We start from the raw sequence: 18,203 nt of genomic DNA on the forward strand, positions 1-18,203 counted from the left end.
AAATACATTGCATGTAATTCCAGCTATGCTAAGATTAAATCTTTTTTCTCTCTCACACACAAAAATATGAAACACAGGTTTTTGCAATTTGCTTATACTACACACAATGAATCTTCCTCCACTAATGTACATGTTGTCTTGTGAGGTATAACTGTATGCTATCGCCCTACTGTAGTTGACATTACATTAAGATTAGCTTCTAGTGATACTTATAAAATGCTGTCTTTAATATTCATATGTACTAATTTTGTGTCTTGCGTTTTCTGCATTAAAACCATCAGTGAATTCTAGTAAACACAAACCAAGATGGCTTGTGAGATATGAATATAACAGAGTCACCCTATGGTAAACTATAAATTAACAGAGTCAGGAAAAACTTCTTTGGCATTTCCACGAATTCATATGGCAGTTTCTCGGCCCCACATAGCCCTCAGTTTCTTTCACGTGTGTTCACAAGCCTGTCTGAGCTGGAGATCCAGGTGTGTACGATAGCAGAGAGAGAGAGAGAGATAGATAGGCATTCTAATGTCTAATGATATGGTCAGAGGTTAAGCAACGCAAACACAGAGCTCAGGGCTGGTACAACCTGGCTGTGGAAATATGTTAGTAGGGGGATACTGCAAACTTATAAATGGTTAACCTGGAGTTATTGAGGGATATGAAATGGAACAAAGCGATGCTTGTTCTGACCCTGGATTACCCCTCACTACCTGTGCTCACTTTGGTAATGAAGCAAAAAGGAACATTCACCCAAAGTATTTTCAAAATTACAGAAAAGTACTCTCATTAGAGCTTGAAGAAGTAATTGAATTTCTTTTTTGATCTAAGAATCTCTCATTCAAAGGATCTTTCTTTTATGAATTCCTTGAAAATAAATCTTAGAAAAAATTCATACTCTTTTTTTTGTAAACTTATTTTATGAAAGCACAACTTCATACTCAGGATTAGACTGTGTCCTCCAAATGTCAGTGAAGTCAAAGTTGATGAACACATCTTCTTGCCTCATTTTCTCTAAGAAGGTGTTCTGGTATTGATTAAAAAGGCCGTAACACAAAGTCCTGCCAAATTGTCCCTTTCGGGCAGCTATGCTGCCAGCCAGTCTTGAAGAGTAATTCAGAACTTGAGAATTCTCTGTCTCCTGCCCTGTGACATTGACCCAGAGAACCTTCACAATCTGTGGGCACTAAATACTCTTTGAAAGGAAAGAGAATTAACACAGGACGTCCTCTCTTTTTCCAAAAACTTCAAAAGCTATCTAAAATAGAGCACTGAAATCAAGGGAAGGCAGGCTGTTTGGAAGCGAAACCTATCATGCTCTTTACCTCTTCAAACCCCGTAACAGTGGCCATAGAATCTTTGAAGATCAATTTTAAAAATCCAGATGAGTATTTAATTTTTATGGGAAAAAAAACTTGAAGCAAACTAGAAGCTATATTTCCAAATAGTATATATAAGGTTTAGGGTGATAGGTTTACTATTTAAAAAACCATGTATGCCATTAAAAAAAAAAACCAATAAGACTATAACCTGCTCCAAACAGAGTAAAAATAAAAACCATCCAGAAAGAAAACAAATAGGTAACGGACACAAGTATGCAGACATCAGTTCACAGATAGTCTAAGAAATGGGAATTAAATTGGAAACCTTTTTTTTTTTTTTAGTTATCTAGCAGATAAATCTGTTTAATGATACCAAGCAATATTACCGAATATATAGTGAAAATGTTACATTATTATTGATCAGAATCCAGTCAGTAGAAATTCAAACTAATAAATGGCATAATGTGGTCCAGACCGATCAGAATGAAAGCAGGCCACCGAGGCAGAGGGGCTGTAAGGAGCTCCTGCCCTGAGCTCAGGTTCAGGCCCTGGGGGAAGTCCAGGGTCCCCACAGGTAAGGATGCCTATGGCACTGAAAGGTGGGCTCCTTCAAGAGCCACTTGGCACCAGTGAGGAAGTAGTGTCTATATAATTTCTACTCACATGTCCGAATAATGATGCTTGCGGTGGTGCGCTATTATAAGTGAAAATCATACATAAAACTCATAAAAATGAAGCCAGGTCTGATGTTACACACTTGTAATCCAAGAATTCAAGAAGTTGAAGCAGGAAATTTACCAAGCTTAGGGTCACCTGTGGCCACAGAAAGATTGACAGGTCAGCCTGGGCTATATGGCCTGTGCTGTTATATATTTATATACATATATATTTCATATATTTATATATTTTTTAAGTTTACAAACTCAGCATGATGGTTTTACTCTTTCCTAACAATTTATTTATGCATCATTGTGTGTGGATATCTGTGCCATGATGTCAGTGTTGAAGTTAGAGGACAACTCTGGACCATCTTGGGTTCCAGGTTATCTATACCTAAAAACTGAGGACTCACCTACTGAGTCCTTTCCTATCCTGCTTTTGCTCTTTGATCTAGAAATTCCAGCTCAGAGTACCTATTTAAGAAAAACTAACAAAGCTTTATGAAAATATGCCATTCACAGAATAACAACAGAAAGATAATCCCACTATTTACAATGTGTTTGGATATATCAGTGTTCTTGGTGATAAATTTAATTATAATAAAACTCCCGCAGCTTAGATTCTACCGTTTCCTTCACCTTATACATGAGAAAACTGAGACACACAAAAGTGGTAATTAATTCATGAACAATGCCAGAATCTAAAGTCTGATCCTGAGGTCTACCTGCACCCCTAGAAGGGGGCAGGAGCTGATGATTCAGTGTTATATGCTAATTAGCAAGCTTTAGAGTCTAAGTAAGAAACAATAATCAGTCTGCCTAAGCTACACTTAGCCTACTTAAATTTTCATTACCAGGCCCCATTTGCTAATGCTGCCTCCTTTTCACCTTGTATTTATGCCCTTCCCAAGCACAGCCCAAAAGTTATTACCCATAAGAGAACATTAGACTTTAGCTATAAATTGTGATGTGGATTTTGATTCAAACTACCTGCCTACAATAATGCATTTCTGCCTGCTCCCAAGAAAACACTAAACATGTCACTCTTAGATGCATAATTAAAGGCCTGGAAACAACAGCCTCATTAAAAGCCATAGCGCAGCCTCCCTCATTCTGTGGAAAACATCTGTTTCAGGTGCACCATTGTGTAGGAAAAAACATTTCTTGAAGTTGCCATTCCTTTTAGCTCAGCACCCATACCATCCAGGACTTGGGGCTCTACACAGGACCAGGATCTTTGGCTGTTTTCATCTTCATTCGGCCTTTGAGAAAAAATCTCAATCAGAGTGGTGATAAGGTCTAAGGTTAGAGGGAGTCCCTAAGTGCTAGTCTAGCACAAGACATGTTTTCCCTGTAATGACCAGTGGCCCTGTGTCACTAATCTGAATCAGCCTTTTTCAAGTTTTAAAGTTAACCTTCCCATCATTTGTGAGACATGTTTGTCCTTTGGATTCTGTGGTAATCGGTCCCTGGCTAGCTTCACTTTCCCCAGATCTCTCTTTCATGACTTCCATTACCACCTTACCTTACTTTCTTCAAAACAGACCTTAGAAATCAAGATGCAGTCTTCGACCTAGCCCCTTTCCTTCTCACTCCATTCTGCTTTCCAAGGCAAATTCACTAGTCTTACCTGATCTGAAGGTCTAAGACATTTGACACTTTCCATCCACGCTTCTGGGTTTTCTCCAATCCAGTCCCTCTCCAGTGTGTCTTAGCCTCATGGCCAGGTACCGATGATGACCTTGTGTCTCTCATTACGTCTCCATCTCATACACAACGACAACAGGCAGTCATGTGACCAGTAAAGAGCACTCCGTTCCCGTTTTCATGTCACCACCTTTAGGGCCAGTTCCATCCATCCCATGCTGACCAGACAATTGCAGCCTGAACATCTTTATGTCTCCCTACCTTGTGTCTTGACCCCTTACCACTCCATCCTTCTTAAACTCATTCCTGGCCCCCATTGATATTACAGTAGAACTTTTCTAAGACATATGCTCAGATGGTCTGGCTTATGCCTTTATGAAGTAGGTATCATAAGGTATCATAAACTCTAAAGCACGGTCCTCCAGGGTCACCGGCTTCTAGCCATACCATGACACATGCTCAAGGAGATCTAGGACACCCTGATGCCATTTCTTTCTTAGTTTTAGGGGGAAATGCAGAATAATAAATAAATAAAATCTATTGTCTTTTGCTAAACTGGCATATGTCAGAATTCACTGTTTAATGAGACATGTGAGATTACTCATGAGAAGCCATTTCTTTTTAAATCTCCTATATCACATATATGAAAGTGTGTAAATTCTGTGTATATCATATTTATCATACAAATCAGAAATTCTCCCCTCTCTACCCTTGAATTACAATGAATTTTTGTCCTGATAAATGCAGAGCAAACTGAAAATGCAGCAAATGTATTCAGTGTTGATCATGTCTAACTCCTATCTCACTAATGATCAATGAAATTAAAAAAAAAAAAACCTACTACAGAAGGGAAACTAGTAAAAACAATTAGCTTTGTCTCCTCTTTTGTGACTCATGTGTTCTTCTTGACTACATTCCTGTCCTCCTTCATCACCTAATGTTTAACAGACCCGTTTAGAAAAAGTAATTTTTAAACAGTTTGTTTTCTGGAGAAGTGATTTTTGTAACCTCAAGTCTTTCCTCGTTTTCTTCTATTTTAAAACTATAGTGCAACATTCTATTATAGTGTCAATATGTCAATTATTTTACTATACACAAAAATACAATATTCTTAAAGAATGAAAATGTACTATACCCCTAATATATTTTACATAACTAATGCATTGAATTTTTCAGTATCACAGCATGCAGTGACTCAAGTTCAGCTGGCCCGCCTGCCACTGTGTGTCTGACTGGGAGAGTACTGCACTGTCTATGGCCAGCCTGGGACAAAATCAAAACTTATCACTTAGGTGGCGCTACTTTTGAATCATCTGCAAAATATTCTAGAAATTATATAGAGGACCATCTTTACAGTATTTACTTTCTTATAATTAGAGACATTTTCTTTTCTATACTTCATTTTATGTGGGGTTTTGTAAAATGTGACCTTTTCCATGCACCCCAATCCAGCCTCAGACTCACAGCAACCACCCTGCCTCCGTCGGTCCAGGGCTAGGATCTCAGGCGTGCCTCGTCACATTCACCTTCTCTCTTAATTTAAATATGAACTTTACACAGTCAAAATCTAAAGCCTCTCAGTTTTCTGGATCTTTGAGATGGTGGACATCTGTTCTAAGAGAACCTTTCCTGGAATATTTGGTCCTCCTTTATCTTTTTCATCCATGTGTGAAATCTCTATGGGAAACACTCTAGCGTATTGAAAATAAAGCTCACAAAGTACTGTTTAGTCCTGTTAAGATGCCCATTAGAAACCAGGGCATGAATTCTATGTCTGTCTTCTCCCATAGACTTTGTCAGAGTTCTCCAAGATGGGTGCGTATCTGAAGATTAGAACCAAGAACCTCAGGGGCGCACACTTGGCTTTCTTTTTCCTTTGAATCTGTAATCACTGCATTTGCTCCTGAGAAAAGAGGCGATTCGTGTTGAAATAAAAGCCAAAAATAAAGAAGTCACCTACGTTGCCTGCTCTTCTTTGCTCTGTGAACAAAAACAACAAAAGGGAAGGATGTTTGGGCTCGTGGTCTGAGGATACAGCCCACCACGGTGGGTAAGGCAGAAGGCTTTGGCAGCAGCAGTGTGGTGGTGCTTGTTCATGGTGGAGCAGGAGGAGAAGAAGGGAAGTCTAATGCGTATGCTTTCTTGTTCTGATTACTCTGTCTGGGACCCCACCACAGAGAATGACGTCATCTTCATTCAAAGACGGCTTCTCGTCTTCAGGTGATCCTTTCTGGGAAAGTCCTCTACATACACACAAAAAGGTGGGCCTTGTGCTACAAAGTGTTACTTATCTTGACCAAGTTGACAGCTAAAATTCTCAACTGCTTTCAGCCTTTCCCCCATCAGCTCCTTACAAAGTTCACAGATGAAACCACATTGCAAAGAGTCTTGAGGCTGCAGTGTTGGATCAGTGGAGTACAGACCATCAGAGGGCAAGGTGAGGACAAAATATTCCATTTCCAAAAACAGCACATGTGACATTCTCGCCCTCAAAGCCCAGAGCTATACTGAAAGGAGAGAAAATGGCTAGAAACTGATAGACTGGGAAACGATGACAGCTGCCATCTGCTGAGTACTTGCTTGGCATCAGGCATCTAAATATTCAGGTCTTGCAGAACCCTAGGATTCAGATACCATTAATAGTCCTAAAAATGAGGATACTCAGGCACTAAATATTAAGTTATGTGCTCAAAACTAGAAAGCAAAGACAAGTAGGTTTGAAATACAGATGTTCAAGACCCAGTCCCTAAGCTGCTAACAGTCTGTATTAGTTACTTTTGCTGCTATGACAAAATACCAGGTACAAACGGATCGTACAGGAAAGCTTCTTTTGACTCGGGGCTTCAGAGAGACAGTGAACCCATTGTGACGAGAAGGGCAACAAGCAGGCATGATAGCAGGAGCAGGAACCTGAGAGATCACCACCTGATGATGGAGGAAGCAGAGAGAGTAAAATGGGAGTGGGGGCAAGATTATAAACGCTACAAGCCCACCCTCAGTGATGTACTCCCTCCAGGAGGATTCTAAGTCCTAAATATTCCATACGCTCCTCAAACAGCCCCACCAACTAGGGACCAAGTGTTCAAACATGTGAGTCTATGGAGGGTATTTTTCCACTCAACCCATAGCACAGTCACTCAATATAGACAACTACCAACCCCAGGGTTACATGTGCTGAGCCTGCTCAGTTTGTTAAAGAATGAGACCTTCCCCCAAGACATTGTAGTCTCTTCCTGGGAAGCCCAGACAAGTCCCCCAATTACTCCAGTGTTCTCTCTGAGGAGACAGGCATCAGGTCATATCAGAATCCTAGCAATATGTCCATACAGGTTCATTCTCCCTAGTCACTTCTTTGAAAAGAGAAGGCAAAAGTGGATGCATGATACAACATGCATTCAACTCTCCAAATGCCTTACTCTAAAAAAGATAAGATCCACATCTACATAGCACCTTCTTATACAAATATATTCTGACTGCCTCCTATGTGTCAGACCAGTGCTACATGTAGTCACAAGAATCAAACCTCTACCAGTGCAAGACATGACCAATTTTAAGCTAGAATTCTGACTCTCATGCTACATACTGATGCATTATGCCAGAGCATGGAGCCAGCACAGAAGAGCCCCAGAGCAGATACAAGATCAGATCTGGGATAGCTTTTAGGGAGACAGAGCAGGGACCTGACTTAAAGCAGAAAGACATGACTGTTATTCCTAGGCTGAGACCTGAAGAAACCATCAGAGTTAGTACAAGTTGGGAGAAAGTTTCCCATAAGGAAGTAGCTGTCCTCACAGAAAAGGCATTAGTCCCTAAGAGGGCCAAAGTGGAGAATGTGAGGCTCTCGGGGAGGGGCGGGGTCTCTTTGGGTCGGAGTGGTTGGTGATAGAATGCTGAAGTTACAAAGCCAAGCACATTTTTTTCCTGTGGCCACAGGGAAAACATGGAGTATTTTCTCCTTTCAAAGGCTGGACTTAATCAGATTTTGTTTATAACAAAAGCATGCTGAGATTAAAGGGTTGCGGCGGTTAGTGGAGGTGGGCAAGCTGTTCAAAGACAGTTCTGTGATTTGGGCAAAAAAGTGATGAAGGTAAAGCCTGGACACTATACAGTTCCTAAGGGCAGAACACACTGGAAAGTAAGTTACATTTCTCTAATTCACGCCATTATGTGCAAAGTGCCATCACAACAGCCCGACTTTGCTCCTTGACAAATGGGAGTCACTAAGCCCTCCCTGTTAGCCCCTGCCTGCCACCAAACCAGCCCCTAGTCAATGAAACATTTTAATGGAAGACTAAATAAAATAATCGAAATCTTTTTACTCTTCTACCCTTCAAATTAATTAGAGCCACCTTTGTGTCCTCAGTTTAATGTGGAAATGAACCCATGCCACCAGATGTAACATGTAAAGGGGAACTAAAAAAGCATGCTTTTTGGCCCAAGGCATGGACATATTACAACCCACAAACACTAACAGAAATATCAATGCATGCAAGAACAGTTCTTGGGGAATTTAAAACACCTTCCGGACAAGCAAAGGGTAGTTTGGGAAACAGAGCCATTGCTGGTATGCAGGGTCCACCCAAGCTCTCCCACTCCCATAAGTATTATTCGAGAGTATGTAATACTTAGGTTTCTAAGATACTCCTTCAACACTCACCCAGAGCCCAGGGTTTTCTAGTGCTTGCAAAGAGCAGATTCCACAAGCCGCTCAGCAATGAGAAGTGTTAAAAATTAAGGTCATTGGCCAGGAATCTGCACTTGCTATGGTTCCAGAGACTGTGTTTTTCTGTACCTTTTGCCAGAAACTCATTTTTAATATCTTCCTACCAAAGAGGAAAAGATAGAAACCTGAAATAATAGTCCCACTGTGGAAGGTCTGCTCGGTCAGCAAGCCAGCCCTTTCCCCCTATCCCTATCAACTGTAAATGAGCTTGCTTTCCCCCAACAACTTGAAAGCTCTGAGCTGGCTCCTTGTTTTTTTCCCTCAGCACATTTGCATTCGCAGACATTCAGATTTGGGGAGATTCCTCTCCCTTCCTCCTGTGGCTTTCTCCAAAGACTCTCCCCTCCTGCCTACACTTCAGGAGCCCCCCACGGCTCCCAGCAGCAAGAGTTTACAAATGTCTAAATCACCCTTGAGTAGCAGGAGCTTTTAGACAATGCTGCCTTTAGGATTTCCATCTTTCTTCCACATGATCTTAATCCAGAAAACTGTAAATTGTTTAGACTGAGAACTTCAACGTAAACCGCTTCCATGGAAAAGCTGACATGGAGCAAGCAAAAATCCAGCCCCCCCTTTTTTTCCTGCTCTTTTCATTCAGAGGCTTAAAACAACTTGAAAAAAAATTATTAAATGAAAGCAATGTAATCACTTCAGAAGGCATAACATAATAGACATCAAAGATACACACAAATAAGATATGGAATCTGTCGCTGAGGAATTGAAAGCATGCGTGCTTGCATTTGGATTTTGTTTTACATGCATGGGCTATATACAACAGATTTGCTTATTCAAGTCAGATGTGGCTTTTGGCAAAAGTCTCTTACATTTTAGGTGGCCCACTTTAAAAAAAAAAGATAAAAAAGCGGTGGCTATATATGCTAAACGCGATTTGATTTAAATAAGGGTTAACTGCACTGGTTTTTTTTTTTTTTTTTTTTTCTTCTTGTAAAATATTTCAGTCCTTCAGATGCCTGGAGCCTTAACTTTTATATAGTTTTCCCACCTGCTGGCTGAGAGGGAGGTGAGCCTTCTGAATCAGGACCCCCCAAGGAAGGAATAACAAAATATTAGCCATGGCAAGGAGCAACCATGTCCAGCAGGGATGGTCCTGGGTATGGGAGGGAGTCTGGATTGCCTTTTAGAAAGCTCTCTGACCCCTATATCTATGCACTACTCATTACCAATAGCCAGTCCCCCGGAACAATAAAGTATGAAAGAATGTCTTTGGAACATCTCAACATACCAGCCTCCCCTCCTGGAACATTCATTATCAGATCTGCAGGGGCAGAGCCCTTGAGACCTGCATTCCAGGGCAATGAGGCCTAAAAAAAATCCTGTCACAGCTGATGGCTTCTACAGTGCCTCGAGATCAAAGCCAGCGAACATGGTCTAGGGCAACAGGTGTATGTGTGCCTGGGTACGAGGCACGAAGGAGGCTGGGAATCTTTGTACAGCCTGGACAGGCTGCTGAACTCAGGAGAGGAACAGGTGTGGCTCACAGGTGGGATCAAAGAGGCTGTTGGATATGATTTTTACAAAACGAGTTGGTCCATTTGTGAGAGTTGCACTGCAGTGCCCCAAAGCTGTATCTTAATTACCATTTACCAGCGATGCCTTATTAGGGACGTAGGAAGAGAATGAGCAAGTTCCTAATTGCACCCTGCCTCTCTGGAACATTGGCCAGCGCCTTTTCTCACATGCTTCCTCTTTGAGATAACCCATCTGTGCTGCCTCCTCAGAGATGAATGCTCTCCGTGGTGACTCTCGGCCTCTTACATCAGAAAGATGGTGACAGACTCGGAGAAGACTGATTTGTTGGATTATGCTCATCCTACCACACGAATAGAAAAGAATGAGTTTATCCAAGCAAATAATTGTGGGTGCTTTATGTTTTGGTGAAAGGAGAGAAGACGTAAGAATGCCACAGAAGACCCTGGGGTTCAAAATATTTAAAACTTTCTTTACTTTCCAAACAGAACTAGAACGGCAAAGAGGTACAGAAATTGGAAACAGCCTTACAGAAGAATTGGCTGGCTCTGTGGCTCAGCAGCTGCTGTTAGGAATAGAGAGAGGCAACTCATTGAGTTCCTGTGTTCTTTTAGGGGTCGGAGACCCACAAAGAGAAGGATGCATCCTGACAGCATTAAATATGACTTATCTGCCTCCCAGGATTGAAATGTCCCCAAGTGGTGCCAAAAGCGTGTTCCAGAAAGCAGTGACGATTCAGGAAGAAAGCATTGTTTTGGTAAGGTGTAGTCTGTTACATCCTATTCTTTGTTTAGTGCCAAATACAAGGCAACTAAAACAAGATAAGAAAGAGGACAGGTGCCTCCAGGATGGTGATTCCAACACCATGTTACCAAGCCTCTTCGCCTCTCCTACACCACACAGAGAATTCTAGAATCTACAAGAGCGTATGTTCTTAGGACAACATGACCAAGCATCTTCTACCTGTTGGGCTCTTGGGTTGGCACCACAACCTCAAGAGTTATTCCCTGAGCCCTTCCCTTGATGGGTGAGTGCCCCGGAGTGGCCTGCAGGGTCTTTGCACATTACACAATCTAATAAACTGCAGTGGAAGCAGAAGTCAGTGTGTTCAAAGAACACCAAGAGGACAAAGGAGGCGAAGCTCATTATGTGCTTTTTGTGCAAGTAAGAGGACTTGAGTTCCACCCTCAGAGTGCACATTCATGCTGGGTATGATATCGTGCGCTAGTAACTCAAGTGGTGGGGAGGTAGAAGTGGGCCAGCCAGTCTAGCCTACTTGGTGAGTTCCAGGCCAGTGAAAACAAAACAAAAACCCAGGGTGAATGGCACCTAAGACAACTACGGCTTTACTTTGGCCTCTACAACACCTGTGCACACATATGTACTCCTAAACATGTGAGTGTACACATGTATACACATACATACACACACACACACACACACACACACACACACACACACACACACACACACACAGACCAAGAATAAGGGAAAGGCTAACAACATCATGGAAACTGAAGCTTGAAAGACGTATGAGAAAAAAGCACAGTTTCTCAGGCAGGGGAAACAGACTTGTAGTCTGTGTGCTAGTTTTTACTGGCACATTTTTCTCTCAGACTCAGGTCCCTGCTCATAGGTGTCTCTTCAAAAAGCCATGCCCTAGCTACCCTCCATCTCTCCTCTCCATCATTCCCCTGCCTCATGCTCCTCCATTGTTCCCATCCATCACTTCTCTCCATTTCTCCAAACCTCACATGCTACACCTCCTACATGTATACAGTCCTGGAAGGATCTTACAATGTTTCTGTGCATATTTTTGTCATTTGCTCCTGATGGTTCCCAAAGAAATGTGGTTCTGCGAGAGACAGTACTTCAGTTTTCTTGTTCCCCTCAGAAGCCCACTGTTCAGTAAATGCTGGGATGAGAACAGAGAAATCAGCCAAACTCTATCCCAACCTGGTCTGTATAGACAATTTGTTTACCTGTAAAAACTACAGCAAGCACATTTCCAGCGTAATGAGAGCACTCTAAAGTTAGCACCTGGGCTGTGCCATCAGTCTGGCAGCAGTCCCGAGCATCCTGCGTGTTTTGAGATTATGCCCAATTTTAAAAGCCTAAAGGGAGGGAAGAACTGCCTTCACCATGAGTGCTTTCTCTAAAATAATTGCAATCAAGGAATTTCACCAATGAGCATTCCGACCTGGATACCTTGTAGCCAATATTTTAATTCTTAAAACTCAGTATCATTTTAAGGAAATTTTGTTTCTTTTTTCCACCGACTTGAAAAGTCTATTGCATTTTAAGGTAAATGTACAAGTAGACTGAGAATCAGAGGATTCCAATCCAAGTTCTGCCTCTGTTATCTTTGCTCTAATGCTGAGTGAGCTCTGTGTCAGTTTCCTAGTGGCAAAATTAGGGTAATAATAACTTCCAGCCCCTGACTGAGAGGATTAGGGGGAAAATCACCTTTTTAATTAGTGTAGAACATCCTGCAATTCTGGAAAAGGTGTGACACTCACAGAGGCTAGCACTCCACTCAGCTTCCAGGAAATGCTTTCAGGGAACAACTGCTCAGATGCACAGCTGTTCAGAGAAAACGCAAGCCAGGGAATCGCATGTGATTAATGGGGCTGGGCAGAATCCGCGATAACAGTACACTCATTGGACTTGGCGAGGATTGTCCTTCTAAAGAAGTTAAGTATTTTATAAATACTATCTCTTTCATCCTTTTAAACTTCCTGTGATGTGGCATTTATTACACACAGCTTCCAGATGGACAGCTAACCACAGAGAAATGTATGGTTGTTCCAAAGGCCCAGGAGTGTCTGTGTTCTCAGAAAGAAAAAGGAGTAGGGGGGTTGATTGATGGAGTCACTCATTCATCTGCTCATTCACTCAACAGGAAATGTTGAGACTCCATTATGTGTCAGGCGCTGACCTCAGGACTCAAGGAAGAGATGAGGATAAATAAAATAGGTCCACTTGTGCTGAGCTGAAGGACCCAGCAGAGAACACAGAGCAGGAGATGAAAGGCACTCACATGAAACATTGCAAATTGTTGTGATACATAATAAAAACATCACAGGGTCTCAAAATGATGATGTTACTGTGTTTATGTTTATAGGGATACAAATAGACTTTTACTGGCATGGAAAGATGTACAGCAGCAGGTTAAAGAAATACAGAAGGGGGAGCTTGCTCTGTGGCCTGGTAGTTCATGCAAGTCAGAAGATGAAGTGTGCTATTAGTACAGGAGGTGCCAGGAATTGTGGGTCATTTTCACTCCTTTCTCCATCTCTAAATTCTGTTTTGAATGTGTGTGGGCACATGTACCATACCATGTGTCTGGAGGTCAGAGGACACCTTGCAGGGGTCAGTTCTTATCATCAGGTGGGCCCCAGGGATGGAACTTGGGTCATCAGTCTTAGCAGCAAGCATCTTTACTGGCAGAGCCCTCTCACTGACCCACCCTCTTCTTTCATAGCTATTTTTTAGTAAGCATGTATTGATAGTTGAAAACTAAACCTCAAAAAGCCACCTTAATTACAGCCTAAAGTGTCAAGTACAATGTATGGGGTCAGACTCTAGATATAATTCTGTGTAGCAACTACACATCCGCACATAGTTCTGAGAAGGCCACCAAGAGAGGCAGGTCTTGAAGAACGGAACCGAAGGAGAATGAAGCCTGGGGCACTCCAGGTAGGGAAGGTCCTGCTTCTTGACAAAGGGAATCTTGGTGGCATTGTTCTGGGTGATCATAAAGCCTTATAGGCATTGTACTTCTACAGCCTGGACCTTGGCAAACTCCACTAAGGAATTATCATGCTGCCCTGAGCCCAGATGCTCACCTTCTTGACAGATGCTTACCTTCTTGAAGCCAGAGAATTGATTGAAAAGATGGACAGCATGGGCTGGTGGGTTTCTGGTGGGTTAGTAAGGAGCAAGACGTCATTGGGTGGATTCTCAGAGAGAGACTGAGCTGGTAGCACCTGGACCAGAATGAGCTGCTGTGGGGAGTGACCCTGGAGAGATCTGGCATGGAGTGAGGCCCGGAAATGGGGATAATGCCAGAGGGCAGCATACAGGGAAGCTGGTCCTACATATGGGGTATTCTGGAGGTTATAGAGTCATCTGCAGAATGTCCAGTACAGGCTGGGCCACTACAGGAGCAGCCACCACACCTGGCATAGCCTTTATAATAGCTGTGTCTCCTGGCTGTTTGAGTGCCCTCTTCTCCTGCCTGTGGTCCAGCTCTGCAAAGGTGCCCTGTATCTTGGCAATGGTGTCTGAGTTAGTCTTGGGTACAAATAAGAAGGGCTTCTTGGAAAAAGGAAACCCTACATGGGATGCCAAGGACTGGAGGTGAGACTGAGCTCTTCAAAGATGACGGAGGTCTCGCCCCTCATCTTCAGGTACCTGAACAGCAAGATAGCCAGAATCTGGCTATACTGAGAGAAGATGGCCTACAAGGACTTCTTGACCTTTTCACTGTGGCTGTTGATATAAATAGTGTGGTCTGGGGAACTGCCATGCTATGAGATGGGGAGATAAGACTGAAAGGGGTAAAAAGGAAACGCAGCCACCATGCTGTCTGGCAGGCTCTTCCTCCTTCCAAAGGGAACCTCGGGTAAAAGCAGAGTCAGGTGCAAAAGGCACAGCTAGGCAGTACAGCCAGTGCAGGATCCCACTTCCCCAGGCCATGTCTAGGAACAGAATCTTTCATGAAAATGTATTTTAATATAAACATTCCAACCAAATTCCCATTTTCAGATTTTAAGTAAGTAATTCTTGCTTTAATGCTTAACTCTGACTAGGAAGTTATCAATGTATACCTTACGGATATGCCTTCTGGAAGTTGTCAGGCGGTTTCCTTAAGATAAAGGTATTAATAATATATGTGGTAGATTAAGGATGACCACAGTTGTTTGCCTTTCTCTCTCTCTCTCTCTCTCTCTCTCTCTCTCTCTCTCTCTCTCTCTCTCTCTTTGAATCTAGGTGGGGTCTATGATTAGTTTGAAAAGGAATACTCTGGAATGTGTCAAGCCAGTCTTGGGGGGTGGAGGGTCTAAGCCCTGAAAGAATGTGAGCTTCCACTTCCTGAGCCTTTGAATGGCTGCCATTGGAAATAAGCCAATATTCTGTGTGAAAACCCAAACCACACACAGAAACCAGTGGTTGGTATTTCAGCCAGCATCCCTAACAAAGTGTCTAGCCAATAACCGACAACAACAGCCAGCCAGTCACCCAGCAAGGCAACTTCAGGTAACTCCGAGTCTGGGTATTGCCCTCACTGAACCTATGTAAGAACCACCCATAAGCCCACAGAGCACACTGAATCCTAAAGGAAAATAACTTGTAGCCTGAAACCACAGAAAGATTTAACTAGAAAAGATAAATGGAGTTGGCCTCAGTAACAAACTGTCAAAATATCACCTTGGCTTTGTGGCTAATAAATAGCGGGAAGAGCTTCAGGGAGACTATTTCAGGGGCTTTGAATGCAGAGAACTCATTAGAGACAGGAGAGATGGTAGCCCAGATCAAACTGACATGGAAAGCGAAACAAACTGTCCCAGTATGGCCGGGCGGTGGTGACGCACGCCTTTAATCCCAGCACTCGAGAGGCAGAGGCAGGCGGATCTCTGTGAGTTCGAGGCCAGCCTGGACTACCAAGTGAGTCCCAGGAAAGGCGCAAAGCTACACAGAGAAACCCTGTCTCGAAAAACCAAAAAAAAAAAAAAAAAAAAAAAAAAACTGTCCCAGTGGCTGTGACAAAATGAAATCTGCACCCTGCACCTAGTGGACTGGAGGTTTTGACTAAGGACATTTCTAGTCAGAACGGATGAACCAGCAGTTTGGTGTTTACCCTGTGTGCGCGCGCAAACACTAGAGCGTCAAGACTAAAGAGAAGGGCACACGACGGACTCGCTTAGTTTTAGGCTGAATTTCAGAATGAACTGAATGCAGCACTGACTGGAATGGAAGATTAAACTGTTTCTCACCCTCATCAGCTCTGAGGGGGTGACTCTAAGAAGACCCGGTGCTGGTGGGCGCTGAGCCCTCAGGATGGTCAACTGTTCCTCATCGGAGAGCCCCGGGTCTCTTTTGTGTCATTTGTCCTTTAAGGTTTTCATACAACACGTCTCTCACACACTCACCCTTTCCTCCTGGAGTCCTAAGGTCATTTGTAGACCTTCCCTGGTGAAGAGAAGGTATCACGAAAACTCTGCAGTGCGTGTCTCAGAGCCTCCAGACTGTTCCACAGTTCCCTGGCTCTTGGCTCAATTGAAAAATCTGTATTGGTAAAGAGGAACATGCTTTTTACCTAATAAGCCCTAAATTGATAAGCAAGGACCTATGACATCCGTAAAAGAATTGCATATTCTTGAGCTGAAAAGGTCAAGGATAATAAGAGATCTGGAGGGTGTTGGTGCACTCCTCCAACTACAGCAGGCTGTAAGGAAGCCGAGGAAGTAGCCCGATGCTAACCATCCATGTTTTAGTTAAAGAGAAAGATGAACTGAAGGAGGAACTAAGAAACCAAGGAACAAAGCCAAGGCCTATGGAGAACCAGCACCAGGGGAAAAAATAATTTTAAAAAACTGGCAACAGGCCGGGCGGTGGTGGCATACGCTTTTAATCCCAGCACTCGGGAGGCAGAGCCAGGCAGATCTTTGTGAGTTTGAGGCCAGCCTGGGCTACCAAGTGAGTTCCAGGAGAGGCACAAAGCTACACAGAGAAACCCTGTCTCGAAAAACAAAAACAAAAAAAAAAAAACAAAAAAAAAAACCTGGCAACATGTACCCAGATGGATTTTATAATTGCTAAGGACCAGGGATTGCCATGTGTCTCCCACTTTTCCACTTTTCTCATGTTGAATAGGGATGTTATTTGTGCTTTGTCTATGGCTGCTCAATAACGTATGGTGTGTATGTCACTCTGTCTCTGTCGTCTCTGTCTTATCTGTGTGTGTGTGTGTGTGTGTGTGTGTGTGTGTGTGTGTGTCTAACTTGCCTCTGCTTGACAGGTATTCAGACAGAGACCACATACACTCACTCACATGTGGCTTCATTCACACTTAGAGCTGATTTCATCAGCAAACCTTTGAACACTGAACATGAACTTGAAGCCATGGTGACATGAAACTTTCTGGAGGAGGTGAGAAGTGACAGAAGATAAGCAAATGAATTTTGCATGTGGGAAGCTGTAAATGGTATATGGTGAGAGGCTGAATAGTGGTAGATTAAAGAGGGCCAAACTTATAAAAATATTTTTACTGTCTCCTTCACCATATCTGCTGCCTAAAAAAGCCAGAGACAGCAGAAGTGATTCTCTGCCATTTGAGGAGTAGTGGTGGTTACTGTGTTATTGCCTTGTGTGTTATGTATTCAGTATGTGTTACTAGAGCCATGTGCATATGTGTGTGCATATGTGTATTGATGACATAGATACTGCGTGTCTTTCCTTGAGTGCTTTCCACCTTGAGTTCTTGATACACGGTCTGTCAATGAACCTGAAGTTTATCAATTCTGATGGGTTGGTTGGCCAATGGGCATCAGGCATCAGCCTCCCTCTCCTGGCACCACCCCTTCCCAGTGCTGGGCTGAGGCACACACTACAGTGCCCTGGGTTTTATGTGAGCTGTGGGGATCCAAGCTCAGGTACTATGCTTGCTTGGCAGGTGCTTTATTGAGCCACGCCCCGTGCCCAGGATTTAACAGGCAGCTTCTACATCCCTGTTCCTGAAACATTCGTTCCTAATGAAGAGTTGCCACTTCATAAAAGCCCAAACCTAACAGAGAGGTCATGTGAAAATGCCCCAGTCCCAGTGAGCATCTGCAGAGCACTGTTGGAAAGGCAGTAGGTGACCAGGGGTGGGAGCCAACCTTCACATGGCTCTGGGAAACCTTCAGATGGCTGCTGTGGTAACTCCTGACTACCACTGTATGAAAGATACTGAGCCAGCACCTCACATGGGTAGTTACTCTCAGACTGTACAAGATGTCATATCCCACACGTTGTCCTCGAAGGTTTAAGGTAATTTTTTACCCAGTAGAAGATGGTTGGCTATAGAGATATGTGTGTACATAAACAGACTCATATATGCACACACATATCCAAGCACACAGATATACATACATGTCAGAAAGAATCAAACGCACAATAAGCAGAGAACCATTGCGAGCCGGTAACAGGGGAGAGGAAAACGCAAACACAGACAAGAGATATGGAAGGCAACTCAGATGGAAAGCTGTCAGAGAGAGCCACACTCAACCAGCAACACAACTTCTGTCTCCAGACTGACCGATAAAGGTTAACATGACTGACGTGCCTACTTTCAGTGGGTGCTTGAGAAAGTCAATACCTTTG

General features: G+C 43.0%; 1 long non-coding RNA gene across 1 annotated transcript; it reads left to right on the forward strand.

The window, feature by feature from the left end:
• The first annotated feature begins 10,769 nt into the window (after window positions 1-10,769).
• On the forward strand, window positions 10,770-12,931 carry LOC131894345 (uncharacterized). The gene is made up of 2 exons (XR_009374893.1): window positions 10,770-10,863; window positions 12,739-12,931. It is a non-coding gene; the product is annotated as an uncharacterized LOC131894345 (long non-coding RNA).
• Window positions 12,932-18,203: the final 5,272 nt, after the last annotated feature.

The sequence above is a fragment of the Peromyscus eremicus genome, chromosome 17 (genome assembly GCF_949786415.1).
Source record: "Peromyscus eremicus chromosome 17, PerEre_H2_v1, whole genome shotgun sequence".
Classification (NCBI taxonomy): Eukaryota; Metazoa; Chordata; class Mammalia; order Rodentia; family Cricetidae; genus Peromyscus; species Peromyscus eremicus.